The following is a 25,924-nucleotide window of genomic DNA, read 5'->3' as shown; positions in this document are numbered from 1 at the left end:
GGTTGAGTTTTGCATAGATGTGATGTGGGAGGGGATTGAGCCTCGTTGGGTCATTAGTAGTATGAATAAGGTGTAGGAGGCGGTTAGTAGGGTTGCGATTCCTGTTAGGATGATCGTGAAGGCAGATCAGTTGAATAAGGTGATTATAATGGTTAGCTCTGCTATGAGGTTTGTTGTTGGGGGTAAGGCTATGTTTGTTAGATTGGCCAGCAATCATCAGGTAGCTATGAGTGGTAGGAGAGGTTGTAGGCCTCGTGTGAGTAGTAGAATTCGGCTGTGCGTACGTTCATAGTTTGTGTTGGCTAGGCAGAATAGTATGGAGGAAGTTAGTCCATGGGAAATTATTAGGATCATTGCCCCTGAGAATGATCAGTGGGTTTGGATTATTCCTGCGGCGATAACTAGGCCTATGTGGCTAACGGATGAATAAGCGATTAGTGATTTTAGGTCTGTCTGTCGTAGGCAGATTGAGCTAGTCATTAGGGCGCCTCATAGGGCCAGGGTTAGGAAGGGGTAGTGCAGGAGGTTGGACAGTGGGCCCATAAATAGAGTGACTCGTATAATTCCGTATCCTCCTAGCTTTAGTAGTAGGGCGGCGAGGAGTATTGAGCCTGCGATGGGTGCTTCTACGTGGGCTTTTGGCAGTCAGAGGTGTAGGCCGTATAGTGGGGCTTTTACTATGAATGCTATGAGCAGTGCTAGACCTGATAGTATTCCTGTCCATGAGGTGGATAGGGTTGGGTGGGTTAGTTGTAGGGTTGGCAGGTGCAGGGTGCCAATTTTCACGTATAGGTGTATGATTGTGATTAGCAGGGGTAGAGAGCTTACTGGCGTGTAGAATAGCAGGTAGATGCCAGCGCTTAGGCGTTCTGGTTGGTTCCCCCATCGGGTGATTAAGATTAGGGTGGGAATGAGGGTTGCTTCAAATGAGATGTAAAATAGTGCTAGTTCTGTGGTGGAAAAGGCTAGTAGGATGAATGGCTGGACTGCGACTAAGGTTGAGATAAAGATTCGTTTGCGTTGTAGGGGTTCTTGTTGCAGGTGGTTTTGGCTTGCTATGATTATGAGTGGGAGTAGTCAGCAGGATAGTACTAGGAGGGGGGATGAGATTTGGTCAATTCCTGTTCAGTTGGATAAAAATTTGTAGGGGTAGTAGGTTGGGATTAATCACTGTAGGCTTAGGGCAGCGATTAGGAGGCTGTATAAGGTGGTGTTAGTCCATAGAAATTTTGGTGGAGACAGCAGGGCTGTTGGAAGAAGTATGATTGTGGGTAGGATGATTTTTAGCATTGCAGGAGGTTTAGGTTGTGTAGATGGTCGGAGCCATGTGTGCGGGTGGAGGCTACTAGGATGGCCAGGCCTGTGCCCGCCTCACACGCTGAGAAGGTTAGCATGAGAATTGGTACCATGGTGAATGAGGAGACTTGGTTTTCGATGGATCATATTGATAGGCCTACGAATATCGATAATATTATGCTTTCAAGGCATAGTAGGGCGGATACTAGGTGGGTTCGGTGGAAGGCTAGCCCTAGTCCGCTGAAAATGAAGGCTGAGTAGAAGCTTAAATGTAGGGGCGACATAAGAAAGTTACAGGGTTGGCTGTAATCTGCTGGGTCGAAACCAGCTATCTTTTTGGTTAGACTAACTTTCTGTTATTCTGCTCATTCTAGGCCCCCTTGAATTCACTCGTAGGCCAGTCCGAGTGTTAGGAGAAGGAGGATCACTACAGTTCAGGTGAGGGTCATTAGGGGGGATTGGAGTTGGACGGCTCATGGCAGGGGGAGTAGGAGGGCGATTTCTAGGTCGAATAGGACGAACAGGATGGCTACTGAGGAAGAATCGGACTGAGAATGGTAATCGAGCAGATCCAAGTGGGTCGAATCCACATTCGTACGGTGAGAGTTTCTCTGAGTCGGGGTTTATTTGGGCGAGTCAGAAGTTTAATGCGGTTAGGGCGGCGCTTAGGATTGATGATAGGGCGAATATGAACATGAGTGCGTTCATTGCTCTCCTCTGGGTTTATACCAGATTCTAGAGATTGGAAGTCAATTGTAATTAATATACTAGAAGAGCAAGATCCTCATCAGTAGATGGTTATGTAGAGGAATAGTCAGATGACGTCTACGAAGTGTCAGTATCAGGCTGCTGCCTCGAATCCGAAGTGGTGGTCTGATGTAAAGTGGAACTTGATCAGTCGGAAGAGGCAGACGGTCAGGAAGGAGGATCCGATGATTACGTGGAGTCCGTGGAATCCAGTGGCAACGAAGAAGGTAGATCCGTAGACGCTATCGGCGATTGAGAATGGGGCTTCGTGGTATTCTATTGCTTGTAGGGCTGTGAAGTAGAATCCCAAGAGGATCGTTAGGGTTAGGGCGTGGATGGCATGTTTTCGGTTTCCTTCTGTGATGCTGTGATGGGCTCACGTTACGGTAACGCCTGAGGCTAGTAGGATGGCTGTGTTTAGTAGGGGGACTTCTATCGGGTTGAGTGGTTTAATTCCTGTTGGGGGTCATTGGCCTCCTAGTTCTGGGGTTGGGGCCAGGCTCGAGTGGAAGAACGCTCAGAAGAACCCTAAGAAGAAGAATGCTTCGGATGTGATGAAAAGGATTATGCCGTATCGTAGGCCTTTTTGGACTGTGGGAGTGTGATGGCCTTGGAAGGTGCTTTCTCGTACAATGTCTCGTCATCATTGGAGTATTACTAGGAGTATTGAGATGAGGCCTAGGGTTAGTAGTATGGATGAGTTGTAGTGGAATCACATGATTAATCCTGAGGTTGTGAGTAGGGCGGCGGCTGCCCCGAAGATTGGTCAAGGGCTTGGGTCAACTATGTGGTATGAGTGTGCTTGGTGTGCCATTAGATGTTTTCTTGTAAGTATAGGCTTAGAAGGAGCACGAAGACGTAGGCCTGGATTATGGCTACTGCTACTTCTAGGATGGTTAGGAGTAGTAGGATGATTATTGTTAGGATGGATACTGCAGGAAGGGTGGGTATTAATGCAATGGAGGCTGTAGAGATGAGTTGGATGAGTAAGTGTCCTGCTGTAAGGTTGGCTGTAAGGCGGACTCCGAGGGCTAGGGGGCGGATTAGTAGGCTGGTTGTTTCGATCAGGATTAGTGCGGGGATTAGGGGTGTAGGGGTACCTTCGGGTAATAGGTGGGCTAAAGAGGCTGATGGTTGGTTTCGTAGGCCTGTTAGTAGTGTGGCGAGCCATAGTGGGAAGGCTAGGGCTATGTTCATAGATAGTTGGGTGGTTGGGGTGAATGTATATGGAAGGAGGCCTAGAAGGTTGATTGTAAGAAGTATGATTATTAGGGATGTAAATATTATGGCTCATTTGTGGCCATTTTTGTTGAGTGGGACTATTAGTTGTTTTGTGATTAGGTGAAGGAGTCATGTTTGGATAGTAGAAAGGCGGTTGTTGATTCATCGGTTGTTTGGGGACGGGAATAGTAGGGCTGGGAAGAGTAGGGATAGTAGGATTAAGGGGATGCCAAATAGATTGGGGCTGGAAAATTGGTCAAAGAAGCTTAGGTTCATGGTCAGGATCATGGTGTGGGTTTGGTAGTGAGGGAGGTCTTATTTGATGGGGGGTTGGTTGTGGTGAAGGCTAGTAGTTTTGGTTGGATGAGGAGTGCTAGGGTTAATCAGGTTATAATTATGATTGAAAATCATGGTGCGGGGTTAAGCTGTGGCATATCATTAAGGAGGGGGAAGTCCCTCTTTGGCTAGCTTAAAAGGCTAGTGCTGTTGCATAGCTTCTTAATGATTAGGATGATGATAGAAGGGACGATCAGGCCTCGAAATGTGGGAGTGGGGTTGATTCTACTACAATGGGTATGTAGCTGTGATTAGCCCCGCAAATTTCTGAGCATTGTCCGTAAAAAATCCCAGGCCGGGTGGTAATGAATGAAGTTTGGTTTAGTCGGCCTGGGATTGCGTCTGTTTTAACTCCGAGCGTTGGGACTGCTCAGGAGTGGAGTACGTCTCCTGCAGTAATGATCACGCGGATGGGGGATTCTATTGGGATAACTACGCGGTGGTCAACTTCTAGCAGTCGGAAGTGGCCGTTGGGTAAGTCTGGGGTGGGCACTATGTAGGAGTCGAATGATAGGTCTTTGAAGTCTGTGTATTCGTAGCTTCAGTATCATTGGTGGTCGATGGCTTTTAGGGTGAGGTCTGGTTCATCGATTTTGTCCATTATGTAGAGGATTTGTAGGGATGGGAGGGCGAGGAGTACCAGGACGATAGCAGGTAGGATTGTCCAGATCAGCTCTACTTCTTGGGCGTCTACAGCATTGGACGAGAGTTTTTCTGTTAGTATGTGGGCTAAAAGGTAGAGAACTAGGCTGCAGATAGCTAGGGCAACGATTAGGGCGTGGTCGTGGAATTCAACGAGTTCTTCTATGATGGGTGATGAGGCGTCTTGGAATCCTAGTTGGGAGTGGTTGGCCACATGAGATGTACAGGATTTTTACCTGTGATTTAGTCTTGACAAGGCTATGTAATTGGTTTACTAACGTCTCATAAGAAAGAAGCATGAGCGGTGAATGCAGTTGGCTTGAAACCAGCATGTGAGGGTTCGATTCCTTCCTTTCTTGTACTTGGACGAAGGCCGGTTCCTCGAAAGTATGGTATGGGGGAGGGCAGCCGTGGATTCATTCAACGTTTGTGGTAGTTAGTTCTGGTTGTAGGACTTTTCGTTTGGCCGAAAAGGCTTCTCAGATGATGAATATTAGTATGATTACGGCTACTATTGAGATTAGGGAGCCGATGGAGGAAATGGTGTTTCATAGTGTGTAGGCGTCGGGATAGTCCGAGTATCGTCGGGGTATTCCTGCTAGGCCTAGGAAGTGCTGGGGGAAGAACGTTAGGTTTACTCCTGTAAATATTACCCCGAAGTGGGCTTTTGCTCATGTTTGGTGTAGGGTAAACCCAGTGAGTAGTGGCAATCAGTGAGTAAATCCTGCTAGAATGGCAAAGACGGCGCCTATGGATAGGACGTAGTGGAAGTGGGCAACTACGTAGTACGTGTCGTGCAGGGCGATGTCTAGGGAAGAGTTTGCAAGAACGATTCCTGTTAATCCTCCGATGGTAAATAGGAAGATAAATCCTAGAGCTCATAGTATTGGGGGGGTCTCATTTGATTGTTCCTCCGTGCAGGGTGGCTAGTCAGCTAAATACTTTGATTCCGGTAGGGATGGCAATGATTATAGTGGCTGATGTAAAGTAGGCTCGGGTATCAACGTCTATTCCTACTGTAAACATGTGGTGAGCTCAGACGATGAATCCTAGGAAGCCGATGGATAGTATGGCTCAGACTATTCCCATGTAGCCGAAGGGCTCCTTTTTGCCTGAGTAGTACGTGACTACGTGTGAGATGATTCCGAACCCCGGTAGGATCAGAATATAGACTTCTGGGTGTCCGAAGAATCAGAATAGGTGTTGGTACAGGGTTGGGTCTTCTCCTCCAGCGGGGTCGAAGAATGTGGTGTTTAGGTTTCGATCAGTTAGTAATATTGTAATACCGGCGGCGAGTACGGGGAGTGATAGAAGGAGTAGGATGGCGGTAATTAGTACGGATCAGACAAATAGTGGGGTTTGGTATTGTGAGAGTGCGGGGGGTTTTATGTTGATGGCTGTGGTGATAAAGTTGATGGCCCCAAGGATGGAGGAGATACCGGCTAAGTGGAGTGAGAAGATAGCCAGGTCTACTGAAGCTCCGGCGTGGGCAAGGTTACCTGCTAGGGGAGGGTAGACAGTTCAGCCTGTGCCGGCGCCAGCTTCTACAGTGGATGAGGCTAGTAGGAGGAGGAATGATGGGGGGAGGAGTCAAAAGCTTATGTTGTTTATTCGCGGGAATGCTATGTCGGGGGCACCGATTATGAGGGGGACTAATCAGTTGCCGAATCCTCCGATCATGATGGGTATGACTATAAAGAAGCTTATTACAAAGGCGTGAGCGGTAACGATTACATTGTAAATTTGGTCGTCGCCTAGGAGAGTTCCTGGTTGTCCTAGTTCTGCGCGGATTAATAGGCTGAGTGCGGTGCCGACTATTCCTGCTCATGCCCCGAAGATGAGGTACAGGGTGCCAATATCCTTATGGTTAGTGGAAAATAGTCATCGGTTGATGAAGGTGACGGGTAAGATGGCTGAGTGTTGAAGCGTTAGGCTGTAGTCCTTTTTACAGAGGTTTAATTCCTCTTCTTATCGGCTCTGTAGTGAAATTCATGTTGAGTTGCAAGCTCATCGATGCGCACTAGGGTGCGTCAGGGTCTTTGCAGGCAGAAGCCAATTGGTTTAGGCATTTAGCTGTTAACTAGAGTTTTGTGGGATCGAAGCCCATCTGTCTAGGGAGGCTTTAGCTTAATTAAAGCGTCTGACTTGCATTCAGAAGATACAGGTTAATATTCTGTAAGTCTTAATGTGCAGAAACTAAGAGGGTTTAACTCTTATTTAAGGCTTTGAAGGCCTTCGGTTTGGGGTGTTATCCTAAGTTTCTAGACAATGGCATGTATTATTGGGGACAGGGGAAGTAAGAGGATTGATAGTGAGGCAAGGACCGCAGTAGGTGTGCTTGGGGCTTTGCTAGTGTATCATTGTTTTATGTGGTTAGAGGAGTTGGGGGGAAGGGTAATTGTTGAGTGGTATGCGAGGCGTAGGTAGAAGAAGAGGCTGAGCAGTGATAGCATGGCAATTGCCATGGCTGCTGGTGTTATTTCCTGTTTAGTTAGTTCTTGGATGATAAGTCACTTTGGTATAAAGCCTGTTAATGGGGGGAGGCCTGCTAGGGATAAAAGTACTAGTATTAGGGTGGCGTTTAGCACTGGGGTTTTTGTTCATGAGGTTGTGATCATGGATAGGTTAAGGGCTTTGATTTTGTTAAGGGCTAGGAATACGGCTGATGTTATGATTGTGTATAGGTAGAAGGTAAGTAAGGCCAATTTGGGGCTGTAAACTAGGATGATGGCGATTCAGCCTAAGTGGGAGATGGACGAGAAGGCTAGGATTTTGCGTGTTTGTGTTTGGTTCAGTCCTATTCAGCCTCCTAGTGCTGTTGAGGCTAGGGCCATGGCGGTGAGTAGAGCTGGGTCAAGGGATTTGGATGTTAGTAGGAGCAGGGTTAGTGGGGGGAATTTTATGAGGGTCGAGAGTAGCAGGGCTGTTATTAGTGGCGATCCTTGTAGTACTTCTGGGAATCAGAAGTGAAATGGCACTAGGCCCAGTTTAATAGCGATTGCTGCTGTCAGTAGTAGACAGGAGGTTGGGTGGTTTATTTGTGTGATGTCTCATTGGCCGGTGACTCAGGCATTGGTTATGCTAGAGAATAGGACCAGGGCGGAAGCAGCTGCTTGGGTTAGGAAGTATTTCGTTGCGGCTTCTACTGCTCGTGGGTGGTGGGATTTGGCAATTAGGGGAATGATGGCTAGTGCGTTGATCTCCAGTCCTGTCCAGGCCAGAACTCAGTGGTTGCTGGAAATTGTGATTGTGGTGCCCAAGATGAGGCTGAAGGTTATGATTGGGGTCGCGTAAGGGTTCATTAGTAGAGGAGGGGGTTAAACCATCATTTTCGGGGTATGGGCCCGATAGCTTGATTAGCTGACTCTACTAGAAAATAATATAAGGGAAGTATGGAGAATTTTGATTTCTCTTGTGTGGGTTCAATTCCTACTTTTCTAAGGTCAACAGGAAATGAGAGGGCTGTTATACCTCTATGTTCACTTTATCATAGTGACCCTTTGTAGTTCAGGCACATTTCCTTATGTAAGGAGGTAGGCCTGCATAGCAGATAGGTATGCTGATGTGTCAGAGGCACAGAGCTAGTGTGAGGGGTAGGAAGTTTTTTCATAGTAGGTGCATTAGTTGGTCATATCGGAATCGTGGGTATGAAGCTCGGACCCATAAGAAACCAGAAGATAGTAGGAGGACTTTTGTGGCTAGGATGACGGGGAATAGTTCTGTGGGTGGCCCTAGGGCGCTTGGGTTTAGGAATATGATGGCTGTAAGTGTATTTATTAGCATAATGTTCGCATATTCAGCTAGGAAGAATAAGGCGAAGGGTCCTGCGGCGTATTCAACGTTAAACCCTGAGACTAGCTCAGATTCACCCTCTGTGAGGTCAAAAGGAGCTCGGTTTGTCTCTGCTAGGGTGGATACGTATCATATTATTGCTAGGGGTCATGAGGAGAAAATGAAGTATAGAGGCTCCTGTGCGACGGCAAAGGAGCTGAGTGTGTAGCTTCCGCTTAGTATGATTATTGATAGCAGGATTATGGCCAGTGTCACTTCGTATGAAATGGTCTGTGCTACTGCCCGTAGGGCTCCGATTAGTGCGTATTTTGAGTTCGAGGCTCAGCCTGATCATAGGACTGAGTAGACGGCTAGGCTTGACATGGCTATTAGGAAGAGAACTCCGAGGTTTAGATCTGCTAGGGGAAATGGGAGTGGTAGTGGTGCTCAAGTGGTGAGGGCTAGGACAAGGGCTAGTATTGGTATCAGAATGAATAGAAGTGGGGAAGAGGTAGAGGGTCGGATGGGCTCTTTGGTAAATAGTTTCAGTCCGTCCGCAAATGGTTGAAGTAGGCCAAAAGGCCCGACAACGTTAGGGCCTTTGCGGGATTGTATGTAGCTTAGGATTTTCCGTTCTACTAGGGTTAGGAAGGCTACGGCAATCAGGATTGGGATGATGTATAGGAGGGATATAACGAGGCAGCTTAGTGTTGTTATTTGAATCATGGGTGAAGCTAGGGAGAGGATTTGAACCTCTGGGGAAAGGGCTTAAGCCTTCTGCACTTGCCGGGCTCTGCCACTCTAGCTGGTCCTTTTCTAGGATTGAAAGTGGTGGGGGAAGGCCCTCTTCACGGTTTAGTTGGTTTCACTGCTTAGAGGGGGGGGGCGTGCTTGTGGTATTGGCCCCACTTTCCCGGTCCTTTCGTACTGGGGAGAGTGTGTCATAGATAGAAACCGACCTGGATTGCTCCGGTCTGAACTCAGATCACGTAGGACTGTTAATCGTTGAACAAACGAACCCTTAATAGCGGCTGCACCATTAGGATGTCCTGATCCAACATCGAGGTCGTAAACCCCCCTGTCGATATGGGCTCTTGAGGGGGATTGCGCTGTTATCCCTGGGGTAGCTTGGTCCATTAATCAATTATATTGGGTCTGGTCACTGTTAGCACTTTGAGGGGTAGCTCTAGGTAAAGAGGTATGGTCTTGTTTTTGGAGGATTTGTTCTCCTCCAAGGTCGCCCCAACCGAAAAATATCGACCAGGCTCTGCGATGGTAGTGGCCCCAGTGGGGTTGATTGAGGATTCGCGGTGGTCGTTGATTTTTAAGTTCCACAGGGTCTTCTCGTCTTATGTTCACATCCCCGCTTTTGCACGGGGAGATCAATTTCACTGATTATCTGTGAGAGACAGTTAAGACCTCGTTTAGCCATTCATACAAGTCTCGATTTATGGGACAATTGATTGCGCTACCTTTGCACGGTTAGGATACCGCGGCCGTTAAACCTAAGTCACCGGGCAGGCATCACCTTCAATACTTGTTTAATTTGCTGGAGGCTATGTTTTTGGTAAACAGTCGGGCCTTATTAATTTGCCGAGTTCCTTTCACAGATTTTAATCGCTCTTATAGGCGCTCCTGAGTCGGGTTAACAGGGTTAGTTAATACGTGGTCTTGTAGGGGTTTTTGTATCTGTCTAGGTCTGTTAATAATGTTTCTATGTAAGCTTGCGCCGTTAGAGGGGTGTGGCCCTGTACATGAGGGGCCTAGGATGATTCCTAGGATTGTTATGAGGATGGCAGCGGTTTTGGTGATAAGGGGTATGGTTATTGGGGGGGTTTTGGTTGGTGTGATGAAAGAGGTAATGATTATTCCTGCTGTAATGCTGCCTAGGGCGAGTCGGGTTAGGGGGGCGGTGATTAGTGGGTTGTTTTCGTTTATTGATACTATTGGGGGGATTCGGGTTTGTCCAGCTTGGACTAGGATGGTTATGCGGATGCTGTAGGTTGCGGTGAATGCTGTGGCTATAAGGGTTAGGAGTAGGGCTCAAGTATTTAGGTATGATGTGTTTAAGCTTTCGATGATGAGGTCTTTTGAGTAGAATCCGGCTAGGAATGGGGTTCCTATCAGCGCCAGGTTTCCGATGGTTAGGCAGGAAGTAGTGACTGGGAGTATTTTCTGTAGGCCTCCTATCTTTCGGATATCTTGTTCTCCGTTTAGGTTGTGGATGATAGACCCTGAGCATAGGAATAGTATGGCTTTAAAGAAGGCATGGGTTGAGATGTGTAGGAAGGCTAGTTGTGGGAGGTTTAGTCCGATAGTGACTATTATTAGTCCTAGTTGGCTGGATGTTGAGAAAGCAATGATTTTTTTGATGTCATTTTGGGTTAGGGCGCATGTGGCAGCGAATAGGGTTGATAGAGCACCTAGGCATAGGCAGGCAGTTAGGGCTGTCTGGTTGGTGGCTAGCAGGGGGTGCATGCGGATGAGCAGGAAGATTCCGGCTACTACTATGGTACTGGAGTGCAGTAGGGCTGATACTGGGGTGGGGCCTTCTATTGCTGCGGGCAGTCATGGGTGGAGTCCAAATTGGGCGGATTTTCCTGCGGCTGCGAGGATTAATCCTATGAGGGGGAGGATTGGGGTTTGGTGGGGGTGTACAGCTTGTTGGATCTCTCAGGTGTTGAATGTTGAAGCTAGTCATGCTATGCTCAGGATCAGTCCGATGTCTCCGATTCGGTTGTAGATTACGGCTCGTAGGGCGGCGGTGTTGGCATCTGCTCGGCCTTGTCATCAGCCGATGAGAAGGAAGGACATGATTCGTACTCCTTCCCAGCCTACGAATAGGAGGAATATGTTGTTTGCGGTTGTTAGGAGGAGTATGGCGACTAGGAATGTCAGTAGGTAGGTGAAAAATTTTGTTACGTATGGCTCTGAGGCCATGTATCATATGGCGAATTGTAGGATTGATCATGTTACAAATAGGGCGATTGGAAGAAATGTTATTGAGTATTGGTCTATTTTTAGGCTCAGGGGGATTTTAAAGTTTATAATGAATTTTCACTCCCAGTGGCAGGTGACAGATTCTACTCCCGAGTAGATGAATGCGGTTGTAGGGGCTAGGCTAATTAGGAATGCGGTTTTAACAGCGCGGGTGGTGGCTTGTGGGGTGTTTTTAAAGTTTTTAAATAGAAATGGCAGGATGATTGGGGTTAGGAGGATTGTCAGCGTGAGTAGTGTGAGGGAGTTGATTAGTAGTGTGGGGTTCACTACTTTTACTTGGATTTGCACCAAGATGGGTGGTTCCTAAGACCAGTGGATTGCTGTTATCCTTTAAAAGTAAGGGGGCTGAGGTTTTAGGCTCAGATGTAAGAGTTAGCAGCTCTTGTTGGTTAAACCCTCCCCTCGGCAGGTAAGAAGGTTTGAACTTCTATTCTTAGAATCACAGTCTAATGTTTGGTTTAAACTATACTTGCATGAGGGGATTCCGGAGATCAGTTCGGGTTTGAGGATTAGGAGGAATATTGGGATAATGTGGAGTGTTATGAGCGGGTGTTCTCGCGTGGTTGAGTTTTGCATAGATGTGATGTGGGAGGGGATTGAGCCTCGTTGGGTCATTAGTAGTATGAATAAGGTGTAGGAGGCGGTTAGTAGGGTTGCGATTCCTGTTAGGATGATCGTGAAGGCAGATCAGTTGAATAAGGTGATTATAATGGTTAGCTCTGCTATGAGGTTTGTTGTTGGGGGTAAGGCTATGTTTGTTAGATTGGCCAGCAATCATCAGGTAGCTATGAGTGGTAGGAGAGGTTGTAGGCCTCGTGTGAGTAGTAGAATTCGGCTGTGCGTACGTTCATAGTTTGTGTTGGCTAGGCAGAATAGTATGGAGGAAGTTAGTCCATGGGAAATTATTAGGATCATTGCCCCTGAGAATGATCAGTGGGTTTGGATTATTCCTGCGGCGATAACTAGGCCTATGTGGCTAACGGATGAATAAGCGATTAGTGATTTTAGGTCTGTCTGTCGTAGGCAGATTGAGCTAGTCATTAGGGCGCCTCATAGGGCCAGGGTTAGGAAGGGGTAGTGCAGGAGGTTGGACAGTGGGCCCATAAATAGAGTGACTCGTATAATTCCGTATCCTCCTAGCTTTAGTAGTAGGGCGGCGAGGAGTATTGAGCCTGCGATGGGTGCTTCTACGTGGGCTTTTGGCAGTCAGAGGTGTAGGCCGTATAGTGGGGCTTTTACTATGAATGCTATGAGCAGTGCTAGACCTGATAGTATTCCTGTCCATGAGGTGGATAGGGTTGGGTGGGTTAGTTGTAGGGTTGGCAGGTGCAGGGTGCCAATTTTCACGTATAGGTGTATGATTGTGATTAGCAGGGGTAGAGAGCTTACTGGCGTGTAGAATAGCAGGTAGATGCCAGCGCTTAGGCGTTCTGGTTGGTTCCCCCATCGGGTGATTAAGATTAGGGTGGGAATGAGGGTTGCTTCAAATGAGATGTAAAATAGTGCTAGTTCTGTGGTGGAAAAGGCTAGTAGGATGAATGGCTGGACTGCGACTAAGGTTGAGATAAAGATTCGTTTGCGTTGTAGGGGTTCTTGTTGCAGGTGGTTTTGGCTTGCTATGATTATGAGTGGGAGTAGTCAGCAGGATAGTACTAGGAGGGGGGATGAGATTTGGTCAATTCCTGTTCAGTTGGATAAAAATTTGTAGGGGTAGTAGGTTGGGATTAATCACTGTAGGCTTAGGGCAGCGATTAGGAGGCTGTATAAGGTGGTGTTAGTCCATAGAAATTTTGGTGGAGACAGCAGGGCTGTTGGAAGAAGTATGATTGTGGGTAGGATGATTTTTAGCATTGCAGGAGGTTTAGGTTGTGTAGATGGTCGGAGCCATGTGTGCGGGTGGAGGCTACTAGGATGGCCAGGCCTGTGCCCGCCTCACACGCTGAGAAGGTTAGCATGAGAATTGGTACCATGGTGAATGAGGAGACTTGGTTTTCGATGGATCATATTGATAGGCCTACGAATATCGATAATATTATGCTTTCAAGGCATAGTAGGGCGGATACTAGGTGGGTTCGGTGGAAGGCTAGCCCTAGTCCGCTGAAAATGAAGGCTGAGTAGAAGCTTAAATGTAGGGGCGACATAAGAAAGTTACAGGGTTGGCTGTAATCTGCTGGGTCGAAACCAGCTATCTTTTTGGTTAGACTAACTTTCTGTTATTCTGCTCATTCTAGGCCCCCTTGAATTCACTCGTAGGCCAGTCCGAGTGTTAGGAGAAGGAGGATCACTACAGTTCAGGTGAGGGTCATTAGGGGGGATTGGAGTTGGACGGCTCATGGCAGGGGGAGTAGGAGGGCGATTTCTAGGTCGAATAGGACGAACAGGATGGCTACTGAGGAAGAATCGGACTGAGAATGGTAATCGAGCAGATCCAAGTGGGTCGAATCCACATTCGTACGGTGAGAGTTTCTCTGAGTCGGGGTTTATTTGGGCGAGTCAGAAGTTTAATGCGGTTAGGGCGGCGCTTAGGATTGATGATAGGGCGAATATGAACATGAGTGCGTTCATTGCTCTCCTCTGGGTTTATACCAGATTCTAGAGATTGGAAGTCAATTGTAATTAATATACTAGAAGAGCAAGATCCTCATCAGTAGATGGTTATGTAGAGGAATAGTCAGATGACGTCTACGAAGTGTCAGTATCAGGCTGCTGCCTCGAATCCGAAGTGGTGGTCTGATGTAAAGTGGAACTTGATCAGTCGGAAGAGGCAGACGGTCAGGAAGGAGGATCCGATGATTACGTGGAGTCCGTGGAATCCAGTGGCAACGAAGAAGGTAGATCCGTAGACGCTATCGGCGATTGAGAATGGGGCTTCGTGGTATTCTATTGCTTGTAGGGCTGTGAAGTAGAATCCCAAGAGGATCGTTAGGGTTAGGGCGTGGATGGCATGTTTTCGGTTTCCTTCTGTGATGCTGTGGTGGGCTCACGTTACGGTAACGCCTGAGGCTAGTAGGATGGCTGTGTTTAGTAGGGGGACTTCTATCGGGTTGAGTGGTTTAATTCCTGTTGGGGGTCATTGGCCTCCTAGTTCTGGGGTTGGGGCCAGGCTCGAGTGGAAGAACGCTCAGAAGAACCCTAAGAAGAAGAATGCTTCGGATGTGATGAAAAGGATTATGCCGTATCGTAGGCCTTTTTGGACTGTGGGAGTGTGATGGCCTTGGAAGGTGCTTTCTCGTACAATGTCTCGTCATCATTGGAGTATTACTAGGAGTATTGAGATGAGGCCTAGGGTTAGTAGTATGGATGAGTTGTAGTGGAATCACATGATTAATCCTGAGGTTGTGAGTAGGGCGGCGGCTGCCCCGAAGATTGGTCAAGGGCTTGGGTCAACTATGTGGTATGAGTGTGCTTGGTGTGCCATTAGATGTTTTCTTGTAAGTATAGGCTTAGAAGGAGCACGAAGACGTAGGCCTGGATTATGGCTACTGCTACTTCTAGGATGGTTAGGAGTAGTAGGATGATTATTGTTAGGATGGATACTGCAGGAAGGGTGGGTATTAATGCAATGGAGGCTGTAGAGATGAGTTGGATGAGTAAGTGTCCTGCTGTAAGGTTGGCTGTAAGGCGGACTCCGAGGGCTAGGGGGCGGATTAGTAGGCTGGTTGTTTCGATCAGGATTAGTGCGGGGATTAGGGGTGTAGGGGTACCTTCGGGTAATAGGTGGGCTAAAGAGGCTGATGGTTGGTTTCGTAGGCCTGTTAGTAGTGTGGCGAGCCATAGTGGGAAGGCTAGGGCTATGTTCATAGATAGTTGGGTGGTTGGGGTGAATGTATATGGAAGGAGGCCTAGAAGGTTGATTGTAAGAAGTATGATTATTAGGGATGTAAATATTATGGCTCATTTGTGGCCATTTTTGTTGAGTGGGACTATTAGTTGTTTTGTGATTAGGTGAAGGAGTCATGTTTGGATAGTAGAAAGGCGGTTGTTGATTCATCGGTTGTTTGGGGACGGGAATAGTAGGGCTGGGAAGAGTAGGGATAGTAGGATTAAGGGGATGCCAAATAGATTGGGGCTGGAAAATTGGTCAAAGAAGCTTAGGTTCATGGTCAGGATCATGGTGTGGGTTTGGTAGTGAGGGAGGTCTTATTTGATGGGGGGTTGGTTGTGGTGAAGGCTAGTAGTTTTGGTTGGATGAGGAGTGCTAGGGTTAATCAGGTTATAATTATGATTGAAAATCATGGTGCGGGGTTAAGCTGTGGCATATCATTAAGGAGGGGGAAGTCCCTCTTTGGCTAGCTTAAAAGGCTAGTGCTGTTGCATAGCTTCTTAATGATTAGGATGATGATAGAAGGGACGATCAGGCCTCGAAATGTGGGAGTGGGGTTGATTCTACTACAATGGGTATGTAGCTGTGATTAGCCCCGCAAATTTCTGAGCATTGTCCGTAAAAAATCCCAGGCCGGGTGGTAATGAATGAAGTTTGGTTTAGTCGGCCTGGGATTGCGTCTGTTTTAACTCCGAGCGTTGGGACTGCTCAGGAGTGGAGTACGTCTCCTGCAGTAATGATCACGCGGATGGGGGATTCTATTGGGATAACTACGCGGTGGTCAACTTCTAGCAGTCGGAAGTGGCCGTTGGGTAAGTCTGGGGTGGGCACTATGTAGGAGTCGAATGATAGGTCTTTGAAGTCTGTGTATTCGTAGCTTCAGTATCATTGGTGGTCGATGGCTTTTAGGGTGAGGTCTGGTTCATCGATTTTGTCCATTATGTAGAGGATTTGTAGGGATGGGAGGGCGAGGAGTACCAGGACGATAGCAGGTAGGATTGTCCAGATCAGCTCTACTTCTTGGGCGTCTACAGCATTGGACGAGAGTTTTTCTGTTAGTATGTGGGCTAAAAGGTAGAGAACTAGGCTGCAGATAGCTAGGGCAACGATTAGGGCGTGGTCGTGGAATTCAACGAGTTCTTCTATGATGGGTGATGAGGCGTCTTGGAATCCTAGTTGGGAGTGGTTGGCCACATGAGATGTACAGGATTTTTACCTGTGATTTAGTCTTGACAAGGCTATGTAATTGGTTTACTAACGTCTCATAAGAAAGAAGCATGAGCGGTGAATGCAGTTGGCTTGAAACCAGCATGTGAGGGTTCGATTCCTTCCTTTCTTGTACTTGGACGAAGGCCGGTTCCTCGAAAGTATGGTATGGGGGAGGGCAGCCGTGGATTCATTCAACGTTTGTGGTAGTTAGTTCTGGTTGTAGGACTTTTCGTTTGGCCGAAAAGGCTTCTCAGATGATGAATATTAGTATGATTACGGCTACTATTGAGATTAGGGAGCCGATGGAGGAAATGGTGTTTCATAGTGTGTAGGCGTCGGGATAGTCCGAGTATCGTCGGGGTATTCCTGCTAGGCCTAGGAAGTGCTGGGGGAAGAACGTTAGGTTTACTCCTGTAAATATTACCCCGAAGTGGGCTTTTGCTCATGTTTGGTGTAGGGTAAACCCAGTGAGTAGTGGGAATCAGTGAGTAAATCCTGCTAGAATGGCAAAGACGGCGCCTATGGATAGGACGTAGTGGAAGTGGGCAACTACGTAGTACGTGTCGTGCAGGGCGATGTCTAGGGAAGAGTTTGCAAGAACGATTCCTGTTAATCCTCCGATGGTAAATAGGAAGATAAATCCTAGAGCTCATAGTATTGGGGGGGTCTCATTTGATTGTTCCTCCGTGCAGGGTGGCTAGTCAGCTAAATACTTTGATTCCGGTAGGGATGGCAATGATTATAGTGGCTGATGTAAAGTAGGCTCGGGTATCAACGTCTATTTCTACTGTAAACATGTGGTGAGCTCAGACGATGAATCCTAGGAAGCCGATGGATAGTATGGCTCAGACTATTCCCATGTAGCCGAAGGGCTCCTTTTTGCCTGAGTAGTACGTGACTACGTGTGAGATGATTCCGAACCCCGGTAGGATCAGAATATAGACTTCTGGGTGTCCGAAGAATCAGAATAGGTGTTGGTACAGGATTGGGTCTCCTCCTCCAGCGGGGTCGAAGAATGTGGTGTTTAGGTTTCGATCAGTTAGTAATATTGTAATACCGGCGGCGAGTACGGGGAGTGATAGAAGGAGTAGGATGGCGGTAATTAGTACGGATCAGACAAATAGTGGGGTTTGGTATTGTGAGAGTGCGGGGGGTTTTATGTTGATGGCTGTGGTGATAAAGTTGATGGCCCCAAGGATGGAGGAGATACCGGCTAAGTGGAGTGAGAAGATAGCCAGGTCTACTGAAGCTCCGGCGTGGGCAAGGTTACCTGCTAGGGGAGGGTAGACAGTTCAGCCTGTGCCGGCGCCAGCTTCTACAGTGGATGAGGCTAGTAGGAGGAGGAATGATGGGGGGAGGAGTCAAAAGCTTATGTTGTTTATTCGCGGGAATGCTATGTCGGGGGCACCGATTATGAGGGGGACTAATCAGTTGCCGAATCCTCCGATCATGATGGGTATGACTATAAAGAAGCTTATTACAAAGGCGTGAGCGGTAACGATTACATTGTAAATTTGGTCGTCGCCTAGGAGAGTTCCTGGTTGTCCTAGTTCTGCGCGGATTAATAGGCTGAGTGCGGTGCCGACTATTCCTGCTCATGCCCCGAAGATGAGGTACAGGGTGCCAATATCCTTATGGTTAGTGGAAAATAGTCATCGGTTGATGAAGGTGACGGGTAAGATGGCTGAGTGTTGAAGCGTTAGGCTGTAGTCCTTTTTACAGAGGTTTAATTCCTCTTCTTATCGGCTCTGTAGTGAAATTCATGTTGAGTTGCAAGCTCATCGATGCGCACTAGGGTGCGTCAGGGTCTTTGTAGGCAGAAGCCAATTGGTTTAGGCATTTAGCTGTTAACTAGAGTTTTGTGGGATCGAAGCCCATCTGTCTAGGGAGGCTTTAGCTTAATTAAAGCGTCTGACTTGCATTCAGAAGATACAGGTTAATATTCTGTAAGTCTTAATGTGCAGAAACTAAGAGGGTTTAACTCTTATTTAAGGCTTTGAAGGCCTTCGGTTTGGGGTGTTATCCTAAGTTTCTAGACAATGGCATGTATTATTGGGGACAGGGGAAGTAAGAGGATTGATAGTGAGGCAAGGACCGCAGTAGGTGTGCTTGGGGCTTTGCTAGTGTATCATTGTTTTATGTGGTTAGAGGAGTTGGGGGGAAGGGTAATTGTTGAGTGGTATGCGAGGCGTAGGTAGAAGAAGAGGCTGAGCAGTGATAGCATGGCAATTGCCATGGCTGCTGGTGTTATTTCCTGTTTAGTTAGTTCTTGGATGATAAGTCACTTTGGTATAAAGCCTGTTAATGGGGGGAGGCCTGCTAGGGATAAAAGTACTAGTATTAGGGTGGCGTTTAGCACTGGGGTTTTTGTTCATGAGGTTGTGATCATGGATAGGTTAAGGGCTTTGATTTTGTTAAGGGCTAGGAATACGGCTGATGTTATGATTGTGTATAGGTAGAAGGTAAGTAAGGCCAATTTGGGGCTGTAAACTAGGATGATGGCGATTCAGCCTAAGTGGGAGATGGACGAGAAGGCTAGGATTTTGCGTGTTTGTGTTTGGTTCAGTCCTATTCAGCCTCCTAGTGCTGTTGAGGCTAGGGCCATGGCGGTGAGTAGAGCTGGGTCGAGGGATTTGGATGTTAGTAGGAGCAGGGTTAGTGGGGGGAATTTTATGAGGGTCGAGAGTAGCAGGGCTGTTATTAGTGGCGATCCTTGTAGTACTTCTGGGAATCAGAAGTGAAATGGCACTAGGCCCAGTTTAATAGCGATTGCTGCTGTCAGTAGTAGACAGGAGGTTGGGTGGTTTATTTGTGTGATGTCTCATTGGCCGGTGACTCAGGCATTGGTTATGCTAGAGAATAGGACCAGGGCGGAAGCAGCTGCTTGGGTTAGGAAGTATTTCGTTGCGGCTTCTACTGCTCGTGGGTGGTGGGATTTGGCAATTAGGGGAATGATGGCTAGTGCGTTGATCTCCAGTCCTGTCCAGGCCAGAACTCAGTGGTTGCTGGAAATTGTGATTGTGGTGCCCAAGATGAGGCTGAAGGTTATGATTGGGGTCGCGTAAGGGTTCATTAGTAGAGGAGGGGGTTAAACCATCATTTTCGGGGTATGGGCCCGATAGCTTGATTAGCTGACTCTACTAGAAAATAATATAAGGGAAGTATGGAGAATTTTGATTTCTCTTGTGTGGGTTCAATTCCTACTTTTCTAAGGTCAACAGGAAATGAGAGGGCTGTTATACCTCTATGTTCACTTTATCATAGTGACCCTTTGTAGTTCAGGCACATTTCCTTATGTAAGGAGGTAGGCCTGCATAGCAGATAGGTATGCTGATGTGTCAGAGGCACAGAGCTAGTGTGAGGGGTAGGAAGTTTTTTCATAGTAGGTGCATTAGTTGGTCATATCGGAATCGTGGGTATGAAGCTCGGACCCATAAGAAACCAGAAGATAGTAGGAGGACTTTTGTGGCTAGGATGACGGGGAATAGTTCTGTGGGTGGCCCTAGGGCGCTTGGGTTTAGGAATATGATGGCTGTAAGTGTATTTATTAGCATAATGTTCGCATATTCAGCTAGGAAGAATAAGGCGAAGGGTCCTGCGGCGTATTCAACGTTAAACCCTGAGACTAGCTCAGATTCACCCTCTGTGAGGTCAAAAGGAGCTCGGTTTGTCTCTGCTAGGGTGGATACGTATCATATTATTGCTAGGGGTCATGAGGAGAAAATGAAGTATAGAGGCTCCTGTGCGACGGCAAAGGAGCTGAGTGTGTAGCTTCCGCTTAGTATGATTATTGATAGCAGGATTATGGCCAGTGTCACTTCGTATGAAATGGTCTGTGCTACTGCCCGTAGGGCTCCGATTAGTGCGTATTTTGAGTTCGAGGCTCAGCCTGATCATAGGACTGAGTAGACGGCTAGGCTTGACATGGCTATTAGGAAGAGAACTCCGAGGTTTAGATCTGCTAGGGGAAATGGGAGTGGTAGTGGTGCTCAAGTGGTGAGGGCTAGGACAAGGGCTAGTATTGGTATCAGAATGAATAGAAGTGGGGAAGAGGTAGAGGGTCGGATGGGCTCTTTGGTAAATAGTTTCAGTCCGTCCGCAAATGGTTGAAGTAGGCCAAAAGGCCCGACAACGTTAGGGCCTTTGCGGGATTGTATGTAGCTTAGGATTTTCCGTTCTACTAGGGTTAGGAAGGCTACGGCAATCAGGATTGGGATGATGTATAGGAGGGATATAACGAGGCAGCTTAGTGTTGTTATTTGAATCATGGGTGAAGCTAGGGAGAGGATTTGAACCTCTGGGGAAAGGGCTTAAGCCTTCTGCACTTGCCGGGCTCTGCCACTCTAGCTGGTCCTTTTCTAGGATTGAAAGTGGTGGGGGAAGGCCCTCTTCACGGTTTAGTTGGTTTCACTGCTTAGAGGGGGGGGGGGCGTGCTTGTGGTATTGGCCCCACTTTCCCGGTCCTTTCGTACTGGGGAGAGTGTGTCATAGATAGAAACCGACCTGGATTGCTCCGGTCTGAACTCAGATCACGTAGGACTGTTAATCGTTGAACAAACGAACCCTTAATAGCGGCTGCACCATTAGGATGTCCTGATCCAACATCGAGGTCGTAAACCCCCCTGTCGATATGGGCTCTTGAGGGGGATTGCGCTGTTATCCCTGGGGTAGCTTGGTCCATTAATCAATTATATTGGGTCTGGTCACTGTTAGCACTTTGAGGGGTAGCTCTAGGTAAAGAGGTATGGTCTTGTTTTTGGAGGATTTGTTCTCCTCCAAGGTCGCCCCAACCGAAAAATATCGACCAGGCTCTGCGATGGTAGTGGCCCCAGTGGGGTTGATTGAGGATTCGCGGTGGTCGTTGATTTTTAAGTTCCACAGGGTCTTCTCGTCTTATGTTCACATCCCCGCTTTTGCACGGGGAGATCAATTTCACTGATTATCTGTGAGAGACAGTTAAGACCTCGTTTAGCCATTCATACAAGTCTCGATTTATGGGACAATTGATTGCGCTACCTTTGCACGGTTAGGATACCGCGGCCGTTAAACCTAAGTCACCGGGCAGGCATCACCTTCAATACTTGTTTAATTTGCTGGAGGCTATGTTTTTGGTAAACAGTCGGGCCTTATTAATTTGCCGAGTTCCTTTCACAGATTTTAATCGCTCTTATAGGCGCTCCTGAGTCGGGTTAACAGGGTTAGTTAATACGTGGTCTTGTAGGGGTTTTTGTATCTGTCTAGGTCTGTTAATAATGTTTCTATGTAAGCTTGCGCCGTTAGAGGGGTGTGGCCCTGTACATGAGGGGCCTAGGATGATTCCTAGGATTGTTATGAGGATGGCAGCGGTTTTGGTGATAAGGGGTATGGTTATTGGGGGGGTTTTGGTTGGTGTGATGAAAGAGGTAATGATTATTCCTGCTGTAATGCTGCCTAGGGCGAGTCGGGTTAGGGGGGCGGTGATTAGTGGGTTGTTTTCGTTTATTGATACTATTGGGGGGATTCGGGTTTGTCCAGCTTGGACTAGGATGGTTATGCGGATGCTGTAGGTTGCGGTGAATGCTGTGGCTATAAGGGTTAGGAGTAGGGCTCAAGTATTTAGGTATGATGTGTTTAAGCTTTCGATGATGAGGTCTTTTGAGTAGAATCCGGCTAGGAATGGGGTTCCTATCAGCGCCAGGTTTCCGATGGTTAGGCAGGAAGTAGTGACTGGGAGTATTTTCTGTAGGCCTCCTATCTTTCGGATATCTTGTTCTCCGTTTAGGTTGTGGATGATAGACCCTGAGCATAGGAATAGTATGGCTTTAAAGAAGGCATGGGTTGAGATGTGTAGGAAGGCTAGTTGTGGGAGGTTTAGTCCGATAGTGACTATTATTAGTCCTAGTTGGCTGGATGTTGAGAAAGCAATGATTTTTTTGATGTCATTTTGGGTTAGGGCGCATGTGGCAGCGAATAGGGTTGATAGAGCACCTAGGCATAGGCAGGCAGTTAGGGCTGTCTGGTTGGTGGCTAGCAGGGGGTGCATGCGGATGAGCAGGAAGATTCCGGCTACTACTATGGTACTGGAGTGCAGTAGGGCTGATACTGGGGTGGGGCCTTCTATTGCTGCGGGCAGTCATGGGTGGAGTCCAAATTGGGCGGATTTTCCTGCGGCTGCGAGGATTAATCCTATGAGGGGGAGGATTGGGGTTTGGTGGGGGTGTACAGCTTGTTGGATCTCTCAGGTGTTGAATGTTGAAGCTAGTCATGCTATGCTCAGGATCAGTCCGATGTCTCCGATTCGGTTGTAGATTACGGCTCGTAGGGCGGCGGTGTTGGCATCTGCTCGGCCTTGTCATCAGCCGATGAGAAGGAAGGACATGATTCGTACTCCTTCCCAGCCTACGAATAGGAGGAATATGTTGTTTGCGGTTGTTAGGAGGAGTATGGCGACTAGGAATGTCAGTAGGTAGGTGAAAAATTTTGTTACGTATGGCTCTGAGGCCATGTATCATATGGCGAATTGTAGGATTGATCATGTTACAAATAGGGCGATTGGAAGAAATGTTATTGAGTATTGGTCTATTTTTAGGCTCAGGGGGATTTTAAAGTTTATAATGAATTTTCACTCCCAGTGGCAGGTGACAGATTCTACTCCCGAGTAGATGAATGCGGTTGTAGGGGCTAGGCTAATTAGGAATGCGGTTTTAACAGCGCGGGTGGTGGCTTGTGGGGTGTTTTTAAAGTTTTTAAATAGAAATGGCAGGATGATTGGGGTTAGGAGGATTGTCAGCATGAGTAGTGTGAGGGAGTTGATTAGTAGTGTGGGGTTCACTACTTTTACTTGGATTTGCACCAAGATGGGTGGTTCCTAAGACCAGTGGATTGCTGTTATCCTTTAAAAGTAAGGGGGCTGAGGTTTTAGGCTCAGATGTAAGAGTTAGCAGCTCTTGTTGGTTAAACCCTCCCCTCGGCAGGTAAGAAGGTTTGAACTTCTATTCTTAGAATCACAGTCTAATGTTTGGTTTAAACTATACTTGCATGAGGGGATTCCGGAGATCAGTTCGGGTTTGAGGATTAGGAGGAATATTGGGATAATGTGGAGTGTTATGAGCGGGTGTTCTCGCGTGGTTGAGTTTTGCATAGATGTGATGTGGGAGGGGATTGAGCCTCGTTGGGTCATTAGTAGTATGAATAAGGTGTAGGAGGCGGTTAGTAGGGTTGCGATTCCTGTTAGGATGATCGTGAAGGCAGATCAGTTGAATAAGGTGATTATAATGGTTAGCTCTGCTATGAGGTTTGTTGTTGGGGGTAAGGCTATGTTTGTTAGATTGGCCAGCAATCATCAGGTAGCTATGAGTGGTAGGAGAGGTTGTAGGCCTCGTGTGAGTAGTAGAATTCGGCTGTGCGTACGTTCATAGTTTGTGTTGGCTAGGCAGAATAGTATGGAGGAAGTTAGTCCATGGGAAATTATTAGGATCATTGCCCCTGAGAATGATCAGTGGGTTTGGATTATTCCTGCGGCGATAACTAGGCCTATGTGGCTAACGGATGAATAAGCGATTAGTGATTTTAGGTCTGTCTGTCGTAGGCAGATTGAGCTAGTCATTAGGGCGCCTCATAGGGCCAGGGTTAGGAAGGGGTAGTGCAGGAGGTTGGACAGTGGGCCCATAAATAGAGTGACTCGTATAATTCCGTATCCTCCTAGCTTTAGTAGTAGGGCGGCGAGGAGTATTGAGCCTGCGATGGGTGCTTCTACGTGGGCTTTTGGCAGTCAGAGGTGTAGGCCGTATAGTGGGGCTTTTACTATGAATGCTATGAGCAGTGCTAGACCTGATAGTATTCCTGTCCATGAGGTGGATAGGGTTGGGTGGGTTAGTTGTAGGGTTGGCAGGTGCAGGGTGCCAATTTTCACGTATAGGTGTATGATTGTGATTAGCAGGGGTAGAGAGCTTACTGGCGTGTAGAATAGCAGGTAGATGCCAGCGCTTAGGCGTTCTGGTTGGTTCCCCCATCGGGTGATTAAGATTAGGGTGGGAATGAGGGTTGCTTCAAATGAGATGTAAAATAGTGCTAGTTCTGTGGTGGAAAAGGCTAGTAGGATGAATGGCTGGACTGCGACTAAGGTTGAGATAAAGATTCGTTTGCGTTGTAGGGGTTCTTGTTGCAGGTGGTTTTGGCTTGCTATGATTATGAGTGGGAGTAGTCAGCAGGATAGTACTAGGAGGGGGGATGAGATTTGGTCAATTCCTGTTCAGTTGGATAAAAATTTGTAGGGGTAGTAGGTTGGGATTAATCACTGTAGGCTTAGGGCAGCGATTAGGAGGCTGTATAAGGTGGTGTTAGTCCATAGAAATTTTGGTGGAGACAGCAGGGCTGTTGGAAGAAGTATGATTGTGGGTAGGATGATTTTTAGCATTGCAGGAGGTTTAGGTTGTGTAGATGGTCGGAGCCATGTGTGCGGGTGGAGGCTACTAGGATGGCCAGGCCTGTGCCCGCCTCACACGCTGAGAAGGTTAGCATGAGAATTGGTACCATGGTGAATGAGGAGACTTGGTTTTCGATGGATCATATTGATAGGCCTACGAATATCGATAATATTATGCTTTCAAGGCATAGTAGGGCGGATACTAGGTGGGTTCGGTGGAAGGCTAGCCCTAGTCCGCTGAAAATGAAGGCTGAGTAGAAGCTTAAATGTAGGGGCGACATAAGAAAGTTACAGGGTTGGCTGTAATCTGCTGGGTCGAAACCAGCTATCTTTTTGGTTAGACTAACTTTCTGTTATTCTGCTCATTCTAGGCCCCCTTGAATTCACTCGTAGGCCAGTCCGAGTGTTAGGAGAAGGAGGATCACTACAGTTCAGGTGAGGGTCATTAGGGGGGATTGGAGTTGGACGGCTCATGGCAGGGGGAGTAGGAGGGCGATTTCTAGGTCGAATAGGACGAACAGGATGGCTACTGAGGAAGAATCGGACTGAGAATGGTAATCGAGCAGATCCAAGTGGGTCGAATCCACATTCGTACGGTGAGAGTTTCTCTGAGTCGGGGTTTATTTGGGCGAGTCAGAAGTTTAATGCGGTTAGGGCGGCGCTTAGGATTGATGATAGGGCGAATATGAACATGAGTGCGTTCATTGCTCTCCTCTGGGTTTATACCAGATTCTAGAGATTGGAAGTCAATTGTAATTAATATACTAGAAGAGCAAGATCCTCATCAGTAGATGGTTATGTAGAGGAATAGTCAGATGACGTCTACGAAGTGTCAGTATCAGGCTGCTGCCTCGAATCCGAAGTGGTGGTCTGATGTAAAGTGGAACTTGATCAGTCGGAAGAGGCAGACGGTCAGGAAGGAGGATCCGATGATTACGTGGAGTCCGTGGAATCCAGTGGCAACGAAGAAGGTAGATCCGTAGACGCTATCGGCGATTGAGAATGGGGCTTCGTGGTATTCTATTGCTTGTAGGGCTGTGAAGTAGAATCCCAAGAGGATCGTTAGGGTTAGGGCGTGGATGGCATGTTTTCGGTTTCCTTCTGTGATGCTGTGGTGGGCTCACGTTACGGTAACGCCTGAGGCTAGTAGGATGGCTGTGTTTAGTAGGGGGACTTCTATCGGGTTGAGTGGTTTAATTCCTGTTGGGGGTCATTGGCCTCCTAGTTCTGGGGTTGGGGCCAGGCTCGAGTGGAAGAACGCTCAGAAGAACCCTAAGAAGAAGAATGCTTCGGATGTGATGAAAAGGATTATGCCGTATCGTAGGCCTTTTTGGACTGTGGGAGTGTGATGGCCTTGGAAGGTGCTTTCTCGTACAATGTCTCGTCATCATTGGAGTATTACTAGGAGTATTGAGATGAGGCCTAGGGTTAGTAGTATGGATGAGTTGTAGTGGAATCACATGATTAATCCTGAG

At 47.5% G+C, this 25,924-nt stretch overlaps 1 long non-coding RNA gene across 1 annotated transcript; it reads left to right on the top strand.

Moving 5' to 3' along the window:
- Positions 1-7: 7 nt before the first annotated feature.
- Positions 8-23,774, top strand: LOC308186783. Its single transcript, XR_013944296.1, has 3 exons — positions 8-249; positions 11,665-11,823; positions 23,241-23,774. It is a non-coding gene; the product is annotated as an uncharacterized lncRNA (long non-coding RNA).
- Positions 23,775-25,924: the final 2,150 nt, after the last annotated feature.

Source organism: Anser brachyrhynchus, assembly GCF_964034855.1.
Source record: "Anser brachyrhynchus genome assembly, contig: SCAFFOLD_107, whole genome shotgun sequence".
NCBI classification, from domain to species: Eukaryota; Metazoa; Chordata; class Aves; order Anseriformes; family Anatidae; genus Anser; species Anser brachyrhynchus.
The sequence above is the reverse complement of the archived record's forward strand: the minus strand, read 5'-3'. Positions and strand labels throughout refer to the sequence as shown.